We start from the raw sequence: 25,838 nt of genomic DNA, 5'->3' as shown, positions 1-25,838 counted from the left end.
CTGGCCTACACCAGATTCTTTTAAACATATATATTGGTGTCTGACCAGTCAGGGAGACACTATTACTGTTTTTGTTTACGGAAAAAATACCAATAGCTGGATGATACAGAGATTTTAACCGTGGAACAGCAAAACCACAGTTATATTTTTCTGGCCTACACCAGAATCTTTCAAACAGATATATTTGTGTTTGAGCAATCATGTAGACTCTATAACGTTTTTCTTTGCGGAAAAAATACCAAAAGCTGGATAATACAGAGATTTGAACCGTGGAACTGCAAAACCACAGTTATATTTTTCTGGCCTACATCAGACTCTTTTAAACAGATATATTGATGTCTGATCAGCCAGGGAGACACTATTACTGTTTTTTTAACAGCAAAAAATGCCAAAAACAGGATAATACAGATATTTGACCACTGGAACTGCAAAACCACAGTTATATTTTTCTGGCCTACACCAGACTCTTTTAAACAGATATATTGGTGTCTGACCAGTCAGGGAGACACTATTACTTTTTTTTTTATGGAAAAAAATGCCAAAAACAGGATAATACAGAGATTTGACCCGTGGAACTGCAAAACCACAGTTATGTTTTTCTGGCCTACACGATATTCTTTTAAACAGATATATTGGAGTCTGGCCAGTCAGGGAGACACTATTACTGTTTTTCTTTATGGAAAAAAAACCAAAAGCTGGATAATACAAAGATTTGAACCTTGTAACTGCAAAACCACAGTTATATTTTTCTGGCCTACACCAGAATCTTTCAAACAGATATATTTGTGTCTGAACAATCAGGGAGACACTATTACTGTTTTCCTTTATGGAAAAAATACCAAAAGCTGGATAATACAGAGATTTGATCCATGGAACTGCAAAACCACAGTTATATTTTTCTGGCCTACATCAGAATCTTTCAAACAGAAATATTTGTGTCTGACCAGTCAGGGAGACACTATTACTGTTTTTTTTGCGGCAAAAAATGCCAAAAGCAGGATAATACAGAGATTTTACCCGTGGAACTGCAAAACCACAGTTATATTTTTCTGGCCTACACCAGATTCTTTTAAACAGATATATTGGTGTCTGACCAGTTAGGGAAACACTATTACTGTTTTTCTCTATAGAAAAAATACAAAAAGCTGGATAATACAGAGATTTGAACCGTGGAACTGCAAAACCTCAGTTATATTTTTCTGGCCCACACCAGAATCTTTCAAACAGATATATTTGTGTCTGAACAATCAGGGAGACACTATTACTGTTTTTCTTTACGGAAAAAATACCAAAAGCTGGATAATACAGAGATTTGACTCGTGGAACTGCAAAACCACAGTTATATTTTTCTGGCCTACACCAGATTCTTTCAAACAGATATATTTTTGTCTGAGCAATCATGTAGACTCTATTACGTTTTTCTTTGCGGAAAAAATACCAAAAGCTGGATAATACAGAGATTTGAACCGTGGAACTGCAAAACCACAGTTATATTTTTCTGGCCTACACCAGAATCTTTCAAACAGATATATTTGTGTCTGAACAATCAGGGAGACACTATTACTGCTTTTCTTTACGGAAAACATACCAAAAGCTGGATAATACAGAAATTTGACCCGTGGAACTGCAAAACCACAGTTATATTTTTCTGGCCTACATCAGAATCTTTCAAACAGATATATTTGTGTCTGAACAATCAGGGAGACACTATTACTGTTTTTTTTAACGCAAAAATGCCGAAAACAGGATAATACAGAGATTTGACCCGTGTAACTGCAAAACCACAGTTATATTTTTTTGGCCTACACCAGAATCTTTTAAACAAATATATTGGTGTCTGACTTGTCAGGTAGACACTATTACTGTTTTTTTTGTGGCAAAAAATGCCAAAAACAGGCTAAAACAGAGATTTGACCCGTGGAACTGCAAAACCACAGTTATATTTTTCTGGCCTACACCAGATTCTTTTAAACATATATATTGGTGTCTGACCAGTCAGGGAGACACTATTACTGTTTTTCTTTACGGAAAAAATACCAATAGCTGGATAATACAGAGATTTGAACCGTGGAACTGCAAAACCACAGTTATATTTTTCTGGCCTACACCAGAATCTTTCAAACAGATATATTTGTGTCTGAGCAATCATGTAGACTCTATTACGTTTTTCTTTGCGGAAAAAATACCAAAAGCTGGATAATACAGAGATTTGAACCGTGGAACTGCAAAACCACAGTTATATTTTTCTGGCCTACATCAGACTCTTTTAAACAGATATATTGATGTCTGATCAGTCAGGGAGACACTATTGCTGTTTTTTTAACAGCAAAAAATGCCCAAAACAGGATAATACAGAGATTTGACCCGTGGAACTGCAAAACCACAGTTATATTTTTCTGGCCTACACCAGACTCTTTTAAACAGATATATTGGTGTCTGACCAGTCAGGGAGACACTATTACTTTTTTTTTTTCCGGAAAAAATGCCAAAAACAGAATAATACAGAGATTTGACCCGTGGAACTGCCAAACCACAGTTATGTTTTTCTGGCCTACACCATATTCTTTTAAACAGATATAATGGAGTCTGGCCAGTCAGGGAAACACTATTACTGTTTTTCTTTATGGAAAAAAAACCAAAAGCTGGATAATATAGAAATTTGAACCGTGGAACTACAAAACCACAGTTATATTTTTCTGGCCTACACCAGAATCTTTCAAACAGATATATTTGTGTCTGAACAATCAGGGAGGCACTGATACTGTTTTTCTTTGCGGAAAAAGATAACAAAAGCTGGATAATACAGAGATTTGAACCGTGGAACTGCAAAACCACAGTTATATTTTTCTGGCCTACACCAGAATCTTTCAAACAGAAATATTTGTGTCTGACCAGTCAGGGAGACACTATTACCGTTTTTTTTGCGGCAAAAAATGCCAAAAGCAGGATAATACAGAGATTTGACCCGTGGAACTGCAAAACCAAAGTTATATTTTTCTGGCCTACACCAGAATCTTTCAAACAGAAATATTTGTGTCTGACCAGTCAGGGAGACACTATTACCGTTTTTTTTGCGGCAAAAAATGCCAAAAGCAGGATAATACAGAGATTTGACCCGTGGAACTGCAAAACCACAGTTATATTTTTCTGGCCTACACCAGATTCTTTTAAACAGATATATTGGTGTCTGACCAGTTAGGGAGACACTATTACTGTTTTTGTCTATAGAAAAAATACAAAAAGCTGGATAATACAGAGATTTCAATCGTGGAACTGCAAAACCTCAGTTATATTTTTCTGGCCCACACCAGAATCTTTCAAACAGATATATTTGTGTCTGAACAATCAGGGAGACACTATTACTGTTTTTCTTTACGGAAAAAATACCAAAAGCTGGATAATACAGAGATTTGACCCGTGGAACTGCAAAACCACAGTTATATTTTTCTGGCCTACACCAGATTCTTTTAAACATATATATTGGTGTCTGACCAGTCAGGGAGACACTATTACTGTTTTTCTTTACGGAAAAAATACCAATAGCTGGATAATACAGAGATTTGAACCATGGAACTGCAAAACCACAGTTATATTTTTCTGGCCTACACCAGAATCTTTCAAACAGATATATTTGTGTCTGAGCAATCATGTAGACTCTAGTACGTTTTTCTTTGCGGAAAAAATACCAAAAGCTGGATAATACAGAGATTTGAACCGTGGAACTGCAAAACCACAGTTATATTTTTCTGGCCTACACCAGAATCTTTCAAACAGATATATTTGTGTCTGAGCAATCATGTAGACTCTATTACGTTTTTCTTTGCGGAAAAAATACCAAAAGCTGGATAATACAAAGATTTGAACCTTGTAACTGCAAAACCACAGTTATATTTTTCTAGCCTACACCAGAATCTTTCAAACAGATATATTTGTGTCTGAACAATCAGGGAGACACTATTACTGTTTTCCTTTATGGAAAAAATACCAAAAGCTGGATAATACAGAGATTTGATCCATGGAACTGCAAAACCACAGTTATATTTTTCTGGCCTACATCAGAATCTTTCAAACAGAAATATTTGTATCTGACCAGTCAGGGAGACACTATTACTGTTTTTTTTGCAGCAAAAAATGCCAAAAGCAGGATAATACAGAGATTTTACCCGTGGAACTGCAAAACCACAGTTATATTTTTCTGGCCTACACCAGATTCTTTTAAACAGATATATTGGTGTCTGACCAGTTAGGGAAACACTATTACTGTTTTTCTCTATAGAAAAAATACAAAAAGCTGGATAATACAGAGATTTGAACCGTGGAACTGCAAAACCTCAGTTATATTTTTCTGGCCCACACCAGAATCTTTCAAACAGATATATTTGTGTCTGAACAATCAGGGAGACACTATTACTGTTTTTCTTTACGGAAAAAATACCAAAAGCTGGATAATACAGAGATTTGAACCGTGGAACTGCAAAACCACAGTTATATTTTTCTGGCCTACACCAGATTCTTTCAAACAGATATATTTTTGTCTGAGCAATCATGTAGACTCTATTACGTTTTTCTTTGCGGAAAAAATACCAAAAGCTGGATAATACAGAGATTTGAACCGTGGAACTGCAAAACCACAGTTATATTTTTCTGGCCTACACCAGAATCTTTCAAACAGAAATGTTTGTGTCTGATCAATCAGGGAGACACTATTACTGTTTTTTTTTGGCAAAAAATGCCGAAAACAGGATAATACAGAGATTTGACCCGTGGAACTGCAAAACCACAGTTATATTTTTCTGGTCTACACCAGATTCTTTTAAATATATATATTGGTGTCTGACCAGTCAGGGAGACATTATTACTGTTTTTCTCTGCGGAAAAAATACCAAAAGCTGGATAATACAGAGATTAGAACCGTGGAACTGCAAAACCTCAGTTCTATTTTTCTGGTCCACAACAGAATCTTTCAAACAGATATATTTGTGTATGAACAATAAGGGAGACACTATTACTGTTTTTCTTTATGGAAAAAATACCAAAAGCTGGATAATACAGAGATTTGAACCGTGGAACTGCAAAACCACAGTTATATTTTTCTGGCCTACATCAGAATGTTTCAAACAGATATATTTGTGTCTGAACAATCAGGGAGACACTATTACTGTTTTTCCTTACGGAAAAAATACCAAAAGCTGGATAATACAGAGGTTTGAACCGTGGAACTGCAAAACCAGAGTTATATTTTTCTGGCCTACACCAGACTTTTTTAAACAGATATATTGGTGTCTGACCAGTCAGGGAGACACTATTACTGCTTTTCTTTACGGAAAACATACCAAAAGCTGGATAATACAGAAATTTGACCCGTGGAACTGCAAAACCACAGTTATATTTTTCTGGCCTACATCAGAATCTTTCAAACAGATATATTTGTGTCTGAACAATCAGGGAGACACTATTACTGTTTTTTTTAACGCAAAAATGCTGAAAACAGGATAATACAGAGATTTGACCCGTGGAACTGCAAAACCACAGTTATATTTTTCTGGCCTACACCAGAATCTTTTAAACAAATATATTGGTGTCTGACTATTCAGGTAGACACTATTACTGTTTTTTTTGTGGCAAAAAATGCCAAAAACAGGCTAAAACAGAGATTTGACCCGTGGAACTGCAAAACCACAGTTATATTTTTCTGGCCTACACCAGATTCTTTTAAACATATATATTGGTGTCTGACCAGTCAGGGAGACACTATTACTGTTTTTCTTTACGGAAAAAATACCAATAGCTGGATGATACAGAGATTTGAACCGTGGAACAGCAAAACCACAGTTATATTTTTCTGGCCTACACCAGAATCTTTCAAACAGATATATTTGTGTTTGAGCAATCATGTAGACTCTATAACGTTTTTCTTTGCGGAAAAAATACCAAAAGCTGGATAATACAGAGATTTGAACCGTGGAACTGCAAAACCACAGTTAAATTTTTCTGGCCTACACCAGAATCTTTCAAACAGATATATTTGTGTCTGAACAATCAGGGAGACACTATTACTATTCTTCTTTACGGAAAAAATACCAAAAGTTGGATAATACAGAGATTTGAACCGTGGAACTGCAAAACCACAGTTATATTTTTCTGGCCTACATCAGACTCTTTTAAACAGATATATTGATGTCTGATCAGTCAGGGAGACACTATTACTGTTTTTTTAACAGCAAAAAATGCCAAAAACAGGATAATACAGAGATTTGACCACTGGAACTGCAAAACCACAGTTATATTTTTCTGGCCTACACCAGACTCTTTTAAACAGATATATTGGTGTCTGACCAGTCAGGGAGACACTATTACTTTTTTTTTTTATGGAAAAAAATGCCAAAAACAGGATAATACAGAGATTTGACCCGTGGAACTGCAAAACCACAGTTATGTTTTTCTGGCCTACACGATATTCTTTTAAACAGATATATTGGAGTCTGGCCAGTCAGGGAGACACTATTACTGTTTTTCTTTATGGAAAAAAAACCAAAAGCTGGATAATACAAAGATTTGAACCTTGTAACTGCAAAACCACAGTTATATTTTTCTGGCCTACACCAGAATCTTTCAAACAGATATATTTGTGTCTGAACAATCAGGGAGACACTATTACTGTTTTCCTTTATGGAAAAAATACCAAAACCTGGATAATACAGAGATTTGAACCGTGGAACTGCAAAACCACAGTTATATTTTTCTGGCCTACACCAGAATCTTTCAAACAGAAATATTTGTGTCTGACCAGTCAGGGAGACACTATTACCGTTTTTTTTGCGGCAAAAAATGCCAAAAGCAGGATAATACAGAGATTTGACCCGTGGAACTGCAAAACCAAAGTTATATTTTTCTGGCCTACACCAGATTCTTTTAGACAGATATATTGGTGTCTGACCAGTTAGGGAGACACTATTACTGTTTTTCTCTATAGAAAAAATACAAAAAGCTGGATAATACAGAGATTTGAACCGTGGAACTGCAAAACCTCAGTTATATTTTTCTGGCCCACACCAGAATCTTTCAAACAGATATATTTGTGTCTGAACAATCAGGGAGACACTATTACTGTTTTTCTTTACGGAAAAAATACCAAAAGCTGGATAATACAGAGATTTGACCCGTGGAACTGCAAAACCACAGTTATATTTTTCTGGCCTACACCAGATTCTTTTAAACATATATATTGGTGTCTGACCAGTCAGGGAGACACTATTACTGTTTTTCTTTACAGAAAAAATACCAATAGCTGGATGATACAGAGATTTGAACCGTGGAACTGCAAAACCACAGTTATATTTTTCTGGCCTACACCAGAATCTTTCAAACAGATATATATGTGTCTGACCAGTCAGGGAGACACTATTACTGTTTTTTTTTGTGGCAAAAAATGCCAAAAGCAGGATAATACAGAGATTTTACCCGTGGAACTGCAAAACCACAGTTATATTTTTCTGGCCTACACCAGATTCTTTTAAACAGATATATTGGTGTCTGACCAGTTAGGGAAACACTATTACTGTTTTTCTCTATAGAAAAAATACAAAAAGCTGGATAATACAGAGATTTGAACCGTGGAACTGCAAAACCTCAGTTATATTTTTCTGGCCCACACCAGAATCTTTCAAACAGATATATTTGTGTCTGAACAATCAGGGAGACACTATTACTGTTTTTCTTTACGGAAAAAATACCAAAAGCTGGATAATACAGAGATTTGACTCGTGGAACTGCAAAACCACAGTTATATTTTTCTGGCCTACACCAGATTCTTTCAAACAGATATATTTTTGTCTGAGCAATCATGTAGACTCTATTACGTTTTTCTTTGCGGAAAAAATACCAAAAGCTGGATAATACAGAGATTTGAACCGTGGAACTGCAAAACCACAGTTATATTTTTCTGGCCTACACCAGAATCTTTCAAACAGATATATTTGTGTCTGAACAATCAGGGAGACACTATTACTGCTTTTCTTTACGGAAATCATACCAAAAGCTGGATAATACAGAAATTTGACCCGTGGAACTGCAAAACCACAGTTATATTTTTCTGGCCTACATCAGAATCTTTCAAACAGATATATTTGTGTCTGAACAATCAGGGAGACACTATTACTGTTTTTTTTAACGCAAAAATGCCGAAAACAGGATAATACAGAGATTTGACCCGTGGAACTGCAAAACCACAGTTATATTTTTCTGGCCTACACCAGAATCTTTTAAACAAATATATTGGTGTCTGACTTGTCAGGTAGACACTATTACTGTTTTTTTTGTGGCAAAAAATGCCAAAAACAGGCTAAAACAGAGATTTGACCCGTGGAACTGCAAAACCACAGTTATATTTTTCTGGCCTACACCAGATTCTTTTAAACATATATATTGGTGTCTGACCAGTCAGGGAGACACTATTACTGTTTTTCTTTACGGAAAAAATACCAATAGCTGGATAATACAGAGATTTGAACCGTGGAACTGCAAAACCACAGTTATATTTTTCTGGCCTACACCAGAATCTTTCAAACAGATATATTTGTGTCTGAGCAATCATGTAGACTCTATTACGTTTTTCTTTGCGGAAAAAATACCAAAAGCTGGATAATACAGAGATTTGAACCGTGGAACTGCAAAACCACAGTTATATTTTTCTGGCCTACATCAGACTCTTTTAAACAGATATATTGATGTCTGATCAGTCAGGGAGACACTATTGCTGTTTTTTTAACAGCAAAAAATGCCCAAAACAGGATAATACAGAGATTTGACCCGTGGAACTGCAAAAACACAGTTATATTTTTCTGGCCTACACCAGACTCTTTTAAACAGATATATTGGTGTCTGACCAGTCAGGGAGACACTATTACTTTTTTTTTTTACGGAAAAAATGCCAAAAACAGAATAATACAGAGATTTGACCCGTGGAACTGCAAAACCACAGTTATGTTTTTCTGGCCTACACCATATTCTTTTAAACAGATATAATGGAGTCTGGCCAGTCAGGGAGACACTATTACTGTTTTTCTTTATGGAAAAAAAAACAAAAGCTGGATAATATAGAAATTTGAACCGTGGAACTACAAAACCACAGTTATATTTTTCTGGCCTACACCAGAATCTTTCAAACAGATATATTTCTGTCTGAACAATCAGGGAGGCACTGATACTGTTTTTCTTTGCGGAAAAAGATAACAAAAGCTGGATAATACAGAGATTTGACCCGTGGAACTGCAAAACCAAAGTTATATTTTTCTGGCCTACACCAGAATCTTTCAAACAGAAATATTTGTGTCTGACCAGTCAGGGAGACACTATTACCGTTTTTTTTGCGGCAAAAATGCCAAAAGCAGGATAATACAGAGATTTGACCCGTGGAACTGCAAAACCACAGTTATATTTTTCTGGCCTACACCAGATTCTTTTAAACAGATATATTGGTGTCTGACCAGTTAGGGAGACACTATTACTGTTTTTGTCTATAGAAAAAATACAAAAAGCTGGATAATACAGAGATTTGAATCGTATAACTGCAAAACCTCAGTTATATTTTTCTGGCCCACACCAGAATCTTTCAAACAGATATATTTGTGTCTGAACAATCAGGGAGACACTATTACTGTTTTTCTTTACGGAAAAAATACCAAAAGCTGGATAATACAGAGATTTGACCCGTGGAACTGCAAAACCACAGTTATATTTTTCTGGCCTACACCAGATTCTTTTAAACATATATATTGGTGTCTGACCAGTCAGGGAGACACTATTACTGTTTTTCTTTACGGAAAAAATACCAATAGCTGGATAATACAGAGATTTGAACCATGGAACTGCAAAACCACAGTTATATTTTTCTGGCCTACACCAGAATCTTTCAAACAGATATATTTGTGTCTGAGCAATCATGTAGACTCTAGTACGTTTTTCTTTGCGGAAAAAATACCAAAAGCTGGATAATACAGAGATTTGAACCGTGGAACTGCAAAACCACAGTTATATTTTTCTGGCCTACACCAGAATCTTTCAAACAGATATATTTGTGTCTGAGCAATCATGTAGACTCTATTACGTTTTTCTTTGCGGAAAAAATACCAAAAGCTGGATAATACAAAGATTTGAACCTTGTAACTGCAAAACCACAGTTATATTTTTCTAGCCTACACCAGAATCTTTCAAACAGATATATTTGTGTCTGAACAATCAGGGAGACACTATTACTGTTTTCCTTTATGGAAAAAATACCAAAAGCTGGATAATACAGAGATTTGATCCATGGAACTGCAAAACCACAGTTATATTTTTATGGCCTACATCAGAATCTTTCAAACAGAAATATTTGTATCTGACCAGTCAGGGAGACACTATTACTGTTTTTTTTGCGGCAAAAAATGCCAAAAGCAGGATAATACAGAGATTTTACCCGTGGAACTGCAAAACCACAGTTATATTTTTCTGGCCTACACCAGATTCTTTTAAACAGATATATTGGTGTCTGACCAGTTAGGGAAACACTATTACTGTTTTTCTCTATAGAAAAAATACAAAAAGCTGGATAATACAGAGATTTGAACCGTGGAACTGCAAAACCTCAGTTTTATTTTTCTGGCCCACACCAGAATCTTTCAAACAGATATATTTGTGTCTGAACAATCAGGGAGACACTATTACTGTTTTTCTTTACGGAAAAAATACCAAAAGCTGGATAATACAGAGATTTGACTCGTGGAACTGCAAAACCACAGTTATATTTTTCTGGCCTCCACCAGATTCTTTCAAACAGATATATTTTTGTCTGAGCAATCATGTAGACTCTATTACGTTTTTCTTTGCGGAAAAAATACCAAAAGCTGGATAATACAGAGATTTGAACCGTGGAACTGCAAAACCACAGTTATATTTTTCTGGCCTACACCAGAATCTTTCAAACAGAAATGTTTGTGTCTGATCAATCAGGGAGACACTATTACTGTTTTTTTTTGGCAAAAAATGCCGAAAACAGGATAATACAGAGATTTGACCCGTGGAACTGCAAAACCACAGTTATATTTTTCTGGTCTCCACCAGATTCTTTTAAATATATATATTGGTGTCTGACCAGTCAGGGAGACATTATTACTGTTTTTCTCTGCGGAAAAAATACCAAAAGCTGGATAATACAGAGATTAGAACCGTGGAACTGCAAAACCTCAGTTCTATTTTTCTGGCCCACAACAGAATCTTTCAAACAGATATATTTGTGTATGAACAATCAGGGAGACACTATTACTGTTTTTCTTTATGGAAAAAATACCAAAAGCTGGATAATACAGAGATTTGAACCGTGGAACTGCAAAACCACAGTTATATTTTTCTGGCCTACATCAGAATGTTTCAAACAGAGATATTTGTGTCTGAACAATCAGGGAGACACTATTACTGTTTTTCCTTACGGAAAAAATACCAAAAGCTGGATAATACAGAGGTTTGAACCGTGGAACTACAAAACCAGAGTTATATTTTTCTGGCCTACACCAGACTTTTTTAAACAGATATATTGGTGTCTGACCAGTCAGGGAGACACTATTACTGCTTTTCTTTACGGAAAACATACCAAAAGCTGGATAATACAGAAATTTGACCCGTGGAACTGCAAAACCACAGTTATATTTTTCTGGCCTACATCAGAATCTTTCAAACAGATATATTTGTGTCTGAACAATCAGGGAGACACTATTACTGTTTTTTTTAACGCAAAAATGCTGAAAACAGGATAATACAGAGATTTGACCCGTGGAACTGCAAAACCACAGTTATATTTTTCTGGCCTACACCAGAATCTTTTAAACAAATATATTGTTGTCTGACTATTCAGGTAGACACTATTACTGTTTTTTTTGTGGCAAAAAATGCCAAAAACAGGCTAAAACAGAGATTTGACCCGTGGAACTGCAAAACCACAGTTATATTTTTCTGGCCTACACCAGATTCTTTTAAACATATATATTGGTGTCTGACCAGTCAGGGAGACACTATTACTGTTTTTCTTTACGGAAAAAATACCAATAGCTGGATGATACAGAGATTTGAACCGTGGAACAGCAAAACCACAGTTATATTTTTCTGGCCTACACCAGAATCTTTCAAACAGATATATTTGTGTTTGAGCAATCATGTAGACTCTATAACGTTTTTCTTTGCGGAAAAAATACCAAAAGCTGGATAATACAGAGATTTGAACGGTGGAACTGCAAAACCACAGTTAAATTTTTCTGGCCTACACCAGAATCTTTCAAACAGATATATTTGTGTCTGAACAATCAGGGAGACACTATTACTATTCTTCTTTACGGAAAAAATACCAAAAGTTGGATAATACAGAGATTTGAACCATGGAACTGCAAAACCACAGTTATATTTTTCTGGCCTACATCAGACTCTTTTAAACAGATATATTGATGTCTGATCAGTCAGGGAGACACTATTACTGTTTTTTTAACAGCAAAAAATGCCAAAAACAGGATAATACAGAGATTTGACCACTGGAACTGCAAAACCACAGTTATATTTTTCTGGCCTACACCAGACTCTTTTAAACAGATATATTGGTGTCTGACCAGTCAGGGAGACACTATTACTTTTTTTTTTATGGAAAAAAATGCCAAAAATAGGATAATACAGAGATTTGACCCGTGGAACTGCAAAACCACAGTTATGTTTTTCTGGCCTACACGATATTCTTTTAAACAGATATATTGGAGTCTGGCCAGTCAGGGAGACACTATTACTGTTTTTCTTTATGGAAAAAAAACCAAAAGCTGGATAATACAAAGATTTGAACCTTGTAACTGCAAAACCACAGTTATATTTTTCTGGCCTACACCAGAATCTTTCAAACAGATATATTTGTGTCTGAACAATCAGGGAGACACTATTACTGTTTTCCTTTATGGAAAAAATACCAAAAGCTGGATAATACAGAGATTTGATCCATGGAACTGCAAAACCACAGTTATATTTTTCTGGCCTACATCAGAATCTTTCAAACAGAAATATTTGTGTCTGACCAGTCAGGGAGACACTATTACTGTTTTTTTTGCGGCAAAAAATGCCAAAAGCAGGATAATACAGAGATTTTACCCGTGGAACTGCAAAACCACAGTTATATTTTTCTGGCCTACACCAGATTCTTTCAAACAGATATATTTTTGTCTGAGCAATCATGTAGACTCTATTACGTTTTTCTTTGCGGAAAAAATACCAAAAGCTGGATAATACAGAGATTTGAACCGTGGAACTGCAAAACCACAGTTATATTTTTCTGGCCTACACCAGAATCTTTCAAACAGATATATTTGTGTCTGAACAATCAGGGAGACACTATTACTGCTTTTCTTTACGGAAAACATACCAAAAGCTGGATAATAAAGAAATTTGACCCGTGGAACTGCAAAACCACAGTTATATTTTTCTGGCCTACATCAGAATCTTTCAAACAGATATATTTGTGTCTGAACAATCAGGGAGACACTATTACTGTTTTTTTTAACGCAAAAATGCCGAAAACAGGATAATACAGAGATTTGACCCGTGGAACTGCAAAACCACAGTTATATTTTTCTTGCCTACACCAGAATCTTTTAAACAAATATATTGGTGTCTGACTTGTCAGGTAGACACTATTACTGTTTTTTTTGTGGCAAAAAATGCCAAAAACAGGCTAAAACAGAGATTTGACCCGTGGAACTGCAAAACCACAGTTATATTTTTCTGGCCTACACCAGATTCTTTTAAACATATATATTGGTGTCTGACCAGTCAGGGAGACACTATTACTGTTTTTCTTTACGGAAAAATACCAATAGCTGGATAATACAGAGATTTGAACCGTGGAACTGCAAAACCACAGTTATATTTTTCTGGCCTACACCAGAATCTTTCAAACAGATATATTTGTGTCTGAGCAATCATGTAGACTCTATTACGTTTTTCTTTGCGGAAAAAATAACAAAAGCTGGATAATACAGAGATTTGAACCGTGGAACTGCAAAACCACAGTTATATTTTTCTGGCCTACATCAGACTCTTTTAAACAGATATATTGATGTCTGATCAGTCAGGGAGACACTATTGCTGTTTTTTTAACAGCAAAAAATGCCCAAAACAGGATAATACAGAGATTTGACCCGTGGAACTGCAAAAACACAGTTATATTTTTCTGGCCTACACCAGACTCTTTTAAACAGATATATTGGTGTCTGACCAGTCAGGGAGACACTATTACTTTTTTTTTTTAAGGAAAAAATGCCAAAAACAGAATAATGCAGAGATTTGACCCGTGGAACTGCAAAACCACAGTTATGTTTTTCTGGCCTACACCATATTCTTTTAAACAGATATAATGGAGTCTGGCCAGTCAGGGAGACACTATTACTGTTTTTCTTTATGGAAAAAAAACCAAAAGCTGGATAATATAGAAATTTGAACCGTGGAACTACAAAACCACAGTTATATTTTTCTGGCCTACACCAGAATCTTTCAAACAGATATATTTGTGTCTGAACAATCAGGGAGGCACTGATACTGTTTTTCTTTGCGGAAAAAGATAACAAAAGCTGGATAATACAGAGATTTGAACCGTGGAACTGCAAAACCACAGTTATATTTTTCTGGCCTACACCAGAATCTTTCAAACAGAAATATTTGTGTCTGACCAGTCAGGGAGACACTATTACCGTTTTTTTTGCGGCAAAAAATGCCAAAAGCAGGATAATACAGAGATTTGACCCGTGGAACTGCAAAACGAAAGTTATATTTTTCTGGCCTACACCAGAATCTTTCAAACAGAAATATTTGTGTCTGACCAGTCAGGGAGACACTATTACCGTTTTTTTTGCGGCAAAAAATGCCAAAAGCAGGATAATACAGAGATTTGACCCGTGGAACTGCAAAACCACAGTTATATTTTTCTGGCCTACACCAGATTCTTTTAAACAGATATATTGGTGTCTGACCAGTTAGGGAGACACTATTACTGTTTTTGTCTATAGAAAAAATACAAAAAGCTGGATAATACAGAGATTTGAATCGTGGAACTGCAAAACCTCAGTTATATTTTTCTGGCCCACACCAGAATCTTTCAAACAGATATATTTGTGTCTGAACAATCAGGGAGACACTATTACTGTTTTTCTTTACGGAAAAAATACCAAAAGCTGGATAATACAGAGATTTGACCCGTGGAACTGCAAAACCACAGTTATATTTTTCTGGCCTACACCAGATTCTTTTAAACAGATATATTGGTGTCTGACCAGTCAGGGAGACACTATTACTGTTTTTCTTTACGGAAAAAATACCAATAGCTGGATAATACAGAGATTTGAACCATGGAACTGCAAAACCACAGTTATATTTTTCTGGCCTACACCAGAATCTTTCAAACAGATATATTTGTGTCTGAGCAATCATGTAGACTCTAGTACGTTTTTCTTTGCGGAAAAAATACCAAAAGCTGGATAATACAGAGATTTGAACCGTGGAACTGCAAAACCACAGTTATATTTTTCTGGCCTACACCAGAATCTTTCAAACAGATATATTTGTGTCTGAGCAATCATGTAGACTCTATTACGTTTTTCTTTGCGGAAAAAATACCAAAAACTGGATAATACAGAGATTTGAACCGTGGAACTGCAAAACCACAGTTATATTTTTCTGGCCTACACCAGAATCTTTCAAACAGATATATTTGTGTCTGAACATTCAGGGAGACACTATTACTGTTCTTCTTTTCGGAAAAAATACCAAAAGTTGTTTAATACAGAGATTTGAACCGTGGAACTGCAAAACCACAGTTATATTTTTCTGGCCTACATCAGAATCTTTTAAACAGATATATTGATGTCTGATCAGTCAGGGAGACACTATTACTGTTTTTTTAACAGCAAAAAATGCCCAAAACAGGATAATACAGAGATTTGACCCCTGGAACTGCAAAACCACAGTTATATTTTTCTGGCCTACACCAGACTCTTTTAAACAGACATATTGGTGTCTGACCAGTCAGGGAGACACTATTACTTTTTTTTTTTACGGAAAAAATGCCAAAAACAGAATAATACAGAGATTTGACACGTGGAACTGCAAAACCACAGTTATGTTTTTCTGGCCTACACCATATTCTTTTAAACAGATATAATGGAGTCCGGCCAGTCAGGGAGACACTATTACTATTTTTCTTTATGGAAAAAAAAACAAAAGCTGGATAATATAGAAATTTGAACCGTGGAACTACAAAACCACAGTGATATTTTTCTGGCCTACACCAGAATCTTTCAAACAGATATATTTGTGTCTGAACAATCAGGGAGGCACTGATATTGTTTTTCTTTGCGGAAAAAAATAACAAAAGCTGGATAATACAGAGATTTGAACCGTGGAACTGCAAAACCACAGTTATATTTTTCTGGCCTACACCAGAATCTTTCAAACAGATATATTTGTGTCTGAACAATCAGGGAGACACTATTACTGTTTTCCTTTATGGAAAAAATACCAAAACCTGGATAATACAGAGATTTGAACCGTGGAACTGCAAAACCACAGTTATATTTTTCTGGCCTACACCAGAATCTTTCAAACAGAAATATTTGTGTCTGACCAGTCAGGGAGACACTATTACCGTTTTTTTTGCGGCAAAAAATGCCAAAAGCAGGATAATACAGAGATTTGACCCGTGGAACTGCAAAACCAAAGTTATATTTTTCTGGCCTACACCAGATTCTTTTAAACAGATATATTGGTGTCTGACCAGTTAGGGAGACACTATTACTGTTTTTCTCTATAGAAAAAATACAAAAAGCTGGATAATACAGAGATTTGAACCGTGGAACTGCAAAACCTCAGTTATATTTTTCTGGCCCACACCAGAATCTTTCAAACAGATATATTTGTGTCTGAACAATCAGGGAGACACTATTACTGTTTTTCTTTACGGAAAAAATACCAAAAGCTGGATAATACAGAGATTTGACCCGTGGAACTGCAAAACCACAGTTATATTTTTCTGGCCTACACCAGATTCTTTTAAACATATATATTGGTGTCTGACCAGTCAGCGAGGCACTGATACTGTTTTTCTTTACAGAAAAAATACCAATAGCTGGATGATACAGAGATTTGAACCGTGGAACTGCAAAACCACAGTTATATTTTTCTGGCCTACACCAGAATCTTTCAAACAGATATATTTGTGTCTGAGCAATCATGTAGACTCTATTACGTTTTTCTTTGCGGAAAAAATACCAAAAGCTGGATAATACAGAGATTTGAACCGTGGAACTGCAAAACCACAGTTATATTTGTCTGGCCTACACCAGAATCTTTCAAACAGATTTATTTGTGTCTGACCAGTCAGGGAGACACTATTACTGTTTTTTTTTGCGGCAAAAAATGCCAAAAGCAGGATAATACAGAGATTTGACCCGTGGAACTGCAAAACCACAGTTATATTTTTCTGGCCTACACCAGATTCTTTTAAACAGATATATTGGTGTCTGACCAGTCAGGGAGACACTATTACTGTTTTTCTCTATAGAAAAAATACAAAAAGCTGGATAATACAGAGATTTGAACCGTGGAACTGCAAAACCTCAGTTATATTTTTCTGGCCCACACCAGAATCTTTCAAACAGATATATTTGTGTCTGAACAATCAGGGAGACACTATCACTGTTTTTCTTTACGGAAAAAATACCAAAAGCTGGATAATACAGAGATTTGAACCGTGGAACTGCAAAACCACAGTAATATTTTTCTGGCCTACACCAGAATCTTTCAAACAGATATGTTTGTGTCTGAACAATCACGGAGACACTATTACTGTTTTTCTTTACGGAAAAAATACCAAAAGCTGGATAATACAGAGATTTGAACCGTGGAACTGCAAAACCACAGTTATTTTTTTCTGGCCTACACCAGAATCTTTCAAACAGATATATTTGTGTCTGAACAATCAGGGAGACACTATTACTGTTTTTTTTTATGGCAAAAAATGCCAAAAACAGGATAATACAGAGATTTGACCCGTGGAGCTGCAAAAGCACAGTTATATTTTTCTGGCCTACACCAGACTTTTTTAAACAGATATATTGGTGTCTGACCAGTCAGGGAGACACTATTACTGTTTTTTTATGGCAAAAAATGTCAAAAACAGGATAATACAGAGATTTTAACCATGGAACTGCAAAACCACAGTTATATTTTTCTGGCCTACACCAGTATCTTTCAAACAGATATATATGTGTCTGAACTATCAGGGAGACTGTTAGGCGTTGTTCTGGTGCTGGATTCGAAATGGGTCCACGACCTTCTGTGGTCTCCTATTTCGGTCCAGCCTGGGCTGATGCTGCTCAGCATCGCCATCAGCCTCAATGCCTAGCTGGTCCGCGATCACTGATTATTTCCTATGTAGTTGCTCCTAGCAATGTTAAGCCTGGGTTGCAGAGGGAGACAGGGCTTGGGGAATCTAAGTCCAGGATTTGCCGCACTGAGCATGTCCGTGACCTGGTGCATCATGATTGGTGGGTTGGCAGCCACCTGACCCGGTGACCTGGTACCGCCTGATTGGTCCACGGGTAACGTCACCAATGGCGCGTCAGTGGGCAGGGCTTAGTCTTTAAAAGGCCCGCCCACAAACATGGTGACGCGCTCAGATCATTTGAGCTTATGATGCTATTGTTTGGACGTCTGTGCCATGTGTAGATTCCGCTAGGCAGGTTAGCCCCATAGAGGCAGGCTAGTGAAAGTAGGCAGGTAGCTTCGCCTTGCAGACTGGCTCTGTCAGTGGGGTTTGCCTTACACCCCAAGCAGCCTGCAGGACCCCGCAGAGAAACACTCCTCTGTCCGGTAGAATGCCGGCAGAGGGCACTTACCCGTCGGCGTGAGTCACACCCATCTTAGCGCCAATCCCTACAGCATAGCGCCTGTATCGAAGACAGGGCTACTGCTTTCCCTCTGGTCGCACGTCTCCCTGTGGTTCTTGGAGATTGTGTGAACCATCTTACCCTTCCGTGTGCATTAACACGAAGGGCTAAGATAGTTTGTAGGTGCGTTGCCGGTCGATCTCCCTCCGTGCAGATAACGGAGATAGAGCGTACCGCTTTACCCGGTCTGGTGTGCTGTTAACACGGACGGGTTATCAGTTTAGTTGATTTCTTCCCTTTCCACCCAGGAAGTGTTCGGCAGCAGTCCATCAGGCTGCATCGCGGACCCCGGGGTCGGTTGCGTTCCATTTAAATAAAGTTGTCTGCAACCGCCCTCCTAACAGAGACACTATTACTGTTTGTCTTTACGGAAAAAAATACCAAAAGCTGGATAATGCAGAGATTTGAACCGTGGAACTGCAAAACCACAGTTATATTTTTCTGGTCTACATCAGACTCTTTTAAACAGATATATTGGTGTCTGATCAGTCAGGGAGACACTATTACTGTTTTTCTTTACGGAAAAAATACCAAAAGCTGGATAATACAGAGATTTGAACCGTGGAACTGCAGAGCCACAGTTATATTTTTCTGGCCTACACCAGACTCTTTTAAACAGATATATTGGTGTCTGACCAGTGAGGGAGACACTATTACTGTTTTTCTTTACGGAAAAAATATCAAAAGCTTGATAATACAGAGATTTGAACCGTGGAACTGCAAAACCACAGTTATATTTTTCTGGCGTACACCAGAATCTTTCAAACAGATATATTTGTGTCTGAACAATCAGGGAGACACTATTACTGTTTTTCTTTACGGAAAAAATACCAAAAGCTGGATGATACAGAGAGTTGAACCGTGGAACTGCAAAACCACAGTTATATTTTTCTGACCTACACCAGAATCTTTCAAACAGATATATTTGTGTCTGAACAATCAGGGAGACACTATTACTGTTTTTCTTTACGGAAAAAATGCCAAAAGCTGGATAATACAGAGGTTTGAACAGTGGAACTGCAAAACCAGAGTTATATTTTTCTGGCCTACACCAGACTTTTTTAAACAGATATATTGGTGTCTGACCAGTCAGGGAGACACTATTACTGCTTTTCTTTACGGAAAAAATACCAAAAGCTGGATAATACAGAAATTTGACCAGTGGAACTGCAAAACCACAGTTATATTTTTCTGGCCTACATCAGAATCTTTCAAACAGATATATTTGTGTCTGAACAATCAGGGAGACACTATTACTGTTTTTTTTTACGCTAAAATGCCGAAAACAGGATAATACAGAGATTTGACCCTGGAACTGCCAAACCACAGTTATATTTTTCTGGCCTACACCAGAATCTTTTAAACAAATATATTGGTGTCTGACTTGTCAGGTAGACACTATTACTGTTTTTTTTGTGGCAGAAAATGCCAAAAACTGCCTAAAACAGAGATTTAACAAGTGGAACTGCAAAACCACAGTTATATTTTTCTGGCCTACACCAGATTCTTTTAAACATATATATTGGTGTCTGACCAGTCAGGGAGACACTATTACTGTTTTTCTTTACGGAAAAAATACCAAATCTGGATGATACAGAGATTTGAACCGTGGAACTGCAAAACCACAGTTATATTTTTCTGGCCTACACCAGAATATTTCAAACAGATATATTTGTGTCTGAACAATCATGGAGACTCTATTACTGTTTTTCTTTGCGGAAAAAATACGAAAAGCTGGATAATACAGAGATTTGAACCGTGGAACTGCAAAACCACAGTTATATTGTTCTGGCCTACACCAGAATCTTTCAAACAGATATATTTGTGTCTGAACAATCAGGGAGACACTATTACTGTTCTTCTTTTCGGAAAAAATACCAAAAGTTGGATAATACAGAGATTTGAACCGTGGAACTGCAAAACCACAGTTATATTTTTCTGGCCTACATCAGACTCTTTTAAATAGATATATTGATGTCTGATCAGTCAGGGAGACACTATTACTGTTTTTTTAACAGCAAAAAATGCTAAAAACTGGATAATACAGAGATTTGACCCGTGGAACTGCAAAACCACAGTTATATTTTTCTGGCCTACACCAGACTCTTTTAAACAGATATATTGGTGTCTGACCAGTCAGGGAGACACTATTACTTTTTTTTTTACGGAAAAAAATGCCAAAAACAGGATAATACAGTGATTTGACCCGTGGAACTGCAAAACCACAGTTATGTTTTTCTGGCCTACACCATATTCTTTTAAACAGATATATTGTTGTCTAGCCAGTCAGGGAGAAACTATTACTGTTTTTCTTTATGGAAAAAAAAACAAAAGCTGGATAATACAGAAATTTGAACCGTGGAACTGCAAAACCACAGTTATATTTTTCTGGCCTACACCAGAATCTTTCAAACAGATATATTTGTGTCTGAACAATCAGGGAGGCACTGATACTGTTTTTCTTCGCGGAAAAAAATAACAAAAGCTGGATAATACTGAGATTTGAACCGTGTAACTGCAAAACCAGTTATATTTTTCTGGCCTACACCAGAATCTTTCAAACAGATATATTTGTGTCTGAACAATCAGGGAGACCCTATTACTGTTTTCCTTTATGGAAAAAATACCAAAAGCTGGATAATACAGAGATTTGAACCGTCGAACTGCAAAACCACAGTTATATTTTTCTGGCCTACACCAGAATCTTTCAAACAGAAATATTTGTGTTTGACCAGTCAGGGAGACACTATTACTGTTTTTTTTTGCGGCAAAAAATGCCAAAAGCAGGATAATACAGAGATTTGACCCGTGGAACTGCAGAACCACAGTTATATTTTTCTTGCCTACACCAGACTCTTTTAAACAGATATATTGGTGTCTCACCAGTCAGGGAGACACTATTACTGTTGTTCTTTACGGAAAAAATACCAAAAGCTGGATAATACAGAGATGTGACCCGTGGAACTGCCAAACCACAGTTATATTTTTCTGGCCTACACCAGACTCTTTTAAACAGATATATTGGTGTCTGACCAGTAAGGGAGGCACTATTACTGTTTTTTTGTACGGCAAAAAATGCAAAAACTGGATAATACAGAGATTTGACCCGTGGAACTGCAAAACCACAGTTATATTTTTCTGGCCTACACCAGACTCTTTTAAACAGATATATTGGTGTCTGACCAGTCAGGGAGACACTATTACAGTTTTTTTTTACGGCAAAAAATGCCAAAAACAGGATAATACAGAGATTTGACCCGTGGAACTGCCAAACCACGGTTATATTTTTCTGGCCTACACCAGACTCTTTTAAACAGATATATTGGTGTCTGACCAGTCAGGGAGACAGTATTACTGTTTTTTTTACGGCAAAAAAATGCAAAAACTGGATAATACAGAGATTTGACCCGTAGAACTGCAAAACCACAATTATATTTTTCTGGCCTACACCAGACTTTTTTAAACATATATATTGGTGTCTGACCAGTCAGGGAGACACTATTACTGTTGTTCTTTACGGAAAAAATACCAAAAGCTGGATAATACAGAGATTTGAACCGTGGAACTGCAGAACCACAGTTGTATTTTTCTTGCCTACACCAGACTCTTTTAAACAGATATATTGGTGTCTGACCAGTCAGGGAGACACTATTACTGTTGTTCTTTACGGAAAAAATACCAAAAGCTGGATAATACAGAGATTTGACCCGTGGAACTGCCAAACCACAGTTATATTTTTCTGGCCTACACCAGACTCTTTTAAACAGATATATTGGTGTCTGACCAGTCAGGGAGACAGTATTACTGTTTTTTTTTACGGTAAAAAAATGCAAAAACTGGATAATAGAGAGAGATTTGACCCGTAGAACTGCAAAACCACAATTATATTTTTCTGGCCTTCACCAGACTTTTTTAAACATATATATTGGTGTCTGACCAGTCAGGGAGACACTATTACTGTTGTTCTTTACGGAAAAAATACCAAAAGCTGGATAATACAGAGATTTGAACCGTGGAACTGCAGAACCACAGTTATATTTTTCTTGCCTACACCAGACTCTTTTAAACAGATATATTGGTGTCTGACCAGTCAGGGAGACACTATTACTGTTTTACGGAAAAAATACCAAAAGCTGGATAATACAGAGATTTGAACCGTGGAACTGCCAAACCACAGTTCTATTTTTCTGGCCTACACCAGACTCTTTTAAACAGATATATTGGTGTCTGAACAGTCACAGCACACTCAATTTTTTTGGGGTGGGGGGGATACCAAAAGGTTAATGAGACGCGTATTCGGACAGTCTGACTGAGGAAAAAAAAAATGCAGGATTTAGATGAAAAAAAAATAAAATTTTCCTGGCCCCTGAGACCGGGGTAATAAGTCTAGCAATTTGTCCAACAGGACCACACAGGACTGTATTGCAGCGTTTGCTGGTATAACCACTGTGCCTCCTATGCAGCCTGCCTGCCTGCCTGATATCTGGGATGGATATCAGTCCTGAGAAGTACTGTTTGTTTGATTTGGCAGGCTTTAGAGACCCTACACTAACTATTTCGGAGTATAAATCTCTCCCTAGCTCAGCAGCACTGATCCTACACTGGCTGATCCAGAGCGACTGTGTCCAAGATGGTGGCGCCCGGTTTTAAATACTCGAGGTGACACTGTGCAGCCAGCCAATCACTGTAATGCCCACAAACAACATGGCTGCGGCATTACAGTGACTGGCTGGCAATCCCTGCATGTTCATTGGCTCTGTAAAGAGTGCCAAACGTGCAGGGCGGAGACCCGAGCTCCCGCCCGAGTAACCCGGAAATGCTCGGTGCTCGCCGAACATCCCGAGTAGTGAGATGCTCGGGCGAGTACCGAGCAGTGTCGAGCATGCTCGCTCAACACTAATTCTGTGGAAGACAGATTTTTGGAACACTTGAATAAAATACAATCCCACTTGAATAAATTAACCCAACTCTAATCATAACACTTGGTATAGCATAGCCAAACAAAATAGACCATGTAAAAACCTAGGCAGGGAATGCAGAAGCCGTTTTAGAATGATTTTAGGATAATGAAAGTTTGTCAGAGCTCACAGCTCAGAAATAGAGATAGGAAGAGAAAATACTAAAATATTGGACTGTACTGTATAGTTTAACTATGCATGTCCATTTTTGCACACTTGTTTTACTAATCCAATTTGACAACCGTACAAGCTGCACCTGTACTGTAACCCACTGCCAAATTTTACTTTCTGTGCAGGTACCTACTTAGCACTTCTTATTCTGTTCTTTTTGGCAAGGGTTGAATAATTAGGGGTGAAAAGATTGTCAAAAGGTGATTACAGTGTTATACAAAATGTGTGGTAAAAGAAAAAGTGGTGATGGCAATAAATGAGGTAAAGTAAAAGACAAAAAATACCACGCCAAGAATGTTGGAGCAACAAGCAGCAGAAGCACCACCATCATCACTGGTAACAAACAACTGGCAATAATTGGCCTCCTTTGTCTTCGACAATTGTATTGGTGAGCGAGAACTAAGTTAGATATAGTCCGAGAAGACATCAGAGTGTTACACGTCTTTTCAAGGCAATTGAAGGCTTTACAGTATTGCAATTTGTGGAGAACAGAATTGCTACACATCAATTTTTTTTTAAAAATTAACTGAAATCCGTGAATTTAAATTACACAAAAGTCGATTATCTCTATTAGTAATGGCAAATACTCAACATTTAAAAAAGGGCTAGATGCAATTCTCATAACAAATAGAATTGATGGTTATAACTAATCTGGTGATGTTGCTACATTTATGTTTTACGGATTTGCTGTTCATTGGGATGCATTTGTAAATTTCTCTTTTGTAGAATTTATGAGACAAATAGATTAATCGATTATCCCATTACTTTATAGTCTATAGACCAGTGATTCGACAAAATGGAAAAACAGGCCAAATCATGAGAGATCTGAGCACAAAGCTCCACTTTGCCATTCAGATATACAGGGTGGGCCATTTATATGGATACACCTAAATAAAATGGGAATGGTTGGTGATATCAACTTCCTGTTTGTGGCACATTAGTATATGGGAGGGGAAAACTTTTCCAGATGGGTGGTGACCATGGCGGCCATTTTGAAGTTGGCCATTTTGGATCCAACTTTATTTTTTTTAATGGGAAGAGGGTCATATGACACATTGAACTTATTTAGAATTTCATAAGAAAAACAATGGTGTTCTTGGTTTTAATGTAACTTTATTCTTTCATGAGTTATTTACAAGTTTATGACCACTTTTAAAATGTGTTCAAAGTGCTTCCCATTGTGTTGGATTGTCAATGCAACCCTCTTCTCCCACTCTTGACACACTGATAGCAACACCGCAGAAGAAATGCTAGCTTAGGCTTCCAGTATCTGTTGTTTCAGATGCTGCACATCTTGTATCTTCACAGCATAGACAATTGCCTTCAGATGACCCCAAAGATAAAAGTCTAAGGGAGTCAGATTGGGAGACCTTGGTGGCCATTCAACTGGCCCACGACGACCAATCCACTTTCCAGGAAACTGTTCATGTAGGAATGCTCGGACCTGACACCCATAATGTGGTGGTGCACCATCTTGTTGGGAAAACTCAGGGAACGTGCCATCTTCAGTGCATAAAGAGGCAACACATCATCATGTAGCAATTTCAGATATCCAGTGGCATTGAGGTTTCCATTGATGAAGAATGGCCCCACTATCTTTGTACCCCATATACCACACCATACCATCAATTTTTGTGTTCCAACAGTCTTGGAGGGATCTATCCCCTGTGGGTTAGTGTCAGACCAATAGCGGTGGTTTTGTTTGTTAACT

Source organism: Phyllobates terribilis, unplaced genomic scaffold, assembly GCF_046119375.1.
Source record: "Phyllobates terribilis strain yellow unplaced genomic scaffold, ASM4611937v1 Scaffold_8__6_contigs__length_399053987, whole genome shotgun sequence".
Classification (NCBI taxonomy): domain Eukaryota; kingdom Metazoa; phylum Chordata; class Amphibia; order Anura; family Dendrobatidae; genus Phyllobates; species Phyllobates terribilis.
This window is presented reverse-complemented; position numbering follows the sequence as displayed.